A 2618-nucleotide genomic window follows, 5' to 3' on the forward strand; every position below is an offset into this window, starting at 1 on the left:
TTGTTTGGTAGTAATAATTTAATTAATATTAAGATTATATTTTTATTTTGATATATAATATTTATTTTAAATTTAATTTAAATTTTTAATTTTTAAATTATATTAATATTAATTTTTTTTTATATAATATCATTTTTTAATATTAATTTTGAATTTTATAATTTTTTTTAATAAAGTCACACATTTGTGGCGGCATAATCCCCCCACAAATGAGACAGTTTGTTGCAGCCTTAGCTCTCACAAACTGTATTTTTTTGTCATTTCATCATTTGTGGCGGCTTAAGCCTTCACAAATGACTTTTTTTTTTGCGGCATTGACCCTCATTAACGCTTACTTTTTAAAATTTCTTTGTTTTTTGTGGCGGTTTAAGCCCTCACAAATTTGTGGCGAACTTTTACGTCACATTTTTGTGAGGGTTTAAGTCTGTGGATGCTTTTCTCCCTCTGTGAAGGCTTAAGTCTGTGGATGTTTTTCTCCCTTTGTGAGGGCTTAAGTCCGTAGATGCTTTTCTCCCTTTGTGAGGGTTTTTAATCTCCACAAATCCTTGTTTTTCTTATAGTGACCTCTATTTAAGAAATGGTGTTTCCAATAAGTGAAAATTTTCCCCTTTCGTGTATGTTACGGCTCCTTTTATTAGTAGGTTGAATTTAGATTATTGAACTATTTTTTTATGCATGGATGAATATATCGACTAAACATTCTATATGCAAGTAAATGGAAAATATGCTTATAAATGTATGCACAATTTTCTTCAAAATTTCAATTTATAAGTTTGTTTTAAGTTATTTTCTTTCTCTCTCTATTTCTAACATTTGTAATATTTTATCTAGATTGTGTTTGAAGTGTTGAAGCATCTTTCTAAATTGTATAATGCCTTATTAAAGGCTTCCTTCCTCAAGTGGTTACCTAATTATTGACGGGCAAGGCAAAGAAGTGGCTTTTAAATGTTGAGAATAAGTAATCAAGTGTATTGACACTCTTTATACCTCTAAAACGGTGAACTCTTGATATATATTTGTTAAAACTTTGGTTTTGGTTTTGTAAAAAAAAAGAACTTAACAAAGTTTTTCCATGAAATTTTTCATTCTTGGTATTTTTTTATTTTCTTTAACTCTTTTCAAATTATTTACAAGAAATAAAAGATTAAATTACACAAATCAAAATAGCATGTTAAAAAGAGTTGTTATTAACTATTTTTAAAAAATCATAGCATTACAATTGAAATGGACATTGCATAAAATATAAAGAAAAATTAAATTACTTTTTACACTCGTTTGTTATTACTAACTCACACTTGAATATCTATAATATTTTTGTAATTGATTTAGTATTATTATTAATAAGTGATTAATTATTTAAAAAACTATTAAATTTTAATGTTTTTGAAAAAAACATGATTGGAGGTTGTATCCCCCCATCCAACAATTTTGTATTTAAAAAGCAAAAAAGAATAAGGAGCTCAGAGTTGTATTTGTATTCATCCAATGGTTCAGGATTAGTGATGTAACCCACACCACAAATGTTATCATCATAGCTCACATATATTGCACCAGCCGGGAATCGAACCCGGGTCTGTACCGTGGCAGGGTACTATTCTACCACTAGACCACTGGTGCTTCTTGTTAACCCAATACTGTTATTCGTTAAAGTATAAAACCCTTCAAACTTATTAAAGCTGAACTATTTTGTTTATATGAGTTTAGTTTGATATCTTTTTAATTAATGTATGCAACTAATTGTTATGTCGCAATCGCAAACACAACTTGCTCATACAAAGAGTTGAGAACAAGTTACTCAACATGACGGTGTCTCTGCATTCAAGAAAAATTGTTTGAAACACTATATTTTCAACTATTTTACTGACACTATTTACTCAAGCTTATTAAATTTATTCTATTATTTTAATTGAGATTTGTCGGAGAAACCATGGAGGTCACAAAGCTTGTTAAAATAATTCTTAATAAAGAAATTTCTTGTTGTGGAAGTGTTTAGAATGAGCTGCATTGCGTACTTTAATCTAATTTTAATGTAACGTAATTTGGAACCTATATTTTTGTAGTTTGTAAAACACCCTTCGACGATTAGTGCTTGTATTAAATTCACAATGAATCCTTGGATTTTGTGAATACATTTAAGGAAGGAAATCCTTTCCTAAGGTTGATAAGTTTAATTCTTATAGCTATCTGGTACAATGTCTAGTATTTAGTATTTGGCCACATTTATTTAGTATTTAGCCATATTTATAAGAAAAGAAAGAAAAATACTGTAAAATAGGGAATCAAGTAAGAGATCAAGGCTACAAAAACAGACATATACCAGTAAATCACGGGCACAATACAACATATTTTCTACTACAAATATTTATTCTCATAATTACATAAAATATGAAAATGTCTATGAATTCCACAATCGATGAATAAGATTAAAATATAAAACAAAGATTTTGGTTCATTTCCATTTATGCTCCTCATTTTTTAGTTCCAATTTTTTTTTTTCAAGTTCTTATATTAATTTCTTTTAATAATTTATTAAATATCATAGACCCTTAATAAACTAATTAAAAATTGAGGTAGCATAAAACAATTATTTTAATTAATGTTATCCTATTTCTTTCTAC

At 27.7% G+C, this 2618-nt stretch overlaps 1 non-coding gene across 1 annotated transcript; it reads right to left on the reverse strand.

Annotated features, from left to right (window-relative positions):
- Nucleotides 1–1546: 1546 nt before the first annotated feature.
- TRNAG-GCC (transfer RNA glycine (anticodon GCC)) lies at nucleotides 1547–1617 on the reverse strand. The gene has a single exon. It is a non-coding gene; the product is annotated as a tRNA-Gly (tRNA).
- Between the last annotated feature and the right edge of the window lie 1001 nt (nucleotides 1618–2618).

The sequence above is a fragment of the Cicer arietinum genome, chromosome 7 (assembly GCF_000331145.2).
Source record: "Cicer arietinum cultivar CDC Frontier isolate Library 1 chromosome 7, Cicar.CDCFrontier_v2.0, whole genome shotgun sequence".
Taxonomy (NCBI): Eukaryota; Viridiplantae; Streptophyta; class Magnoliopsida; order Fabales; family Fabaceae; genus Cicer; species Cicer arietinum.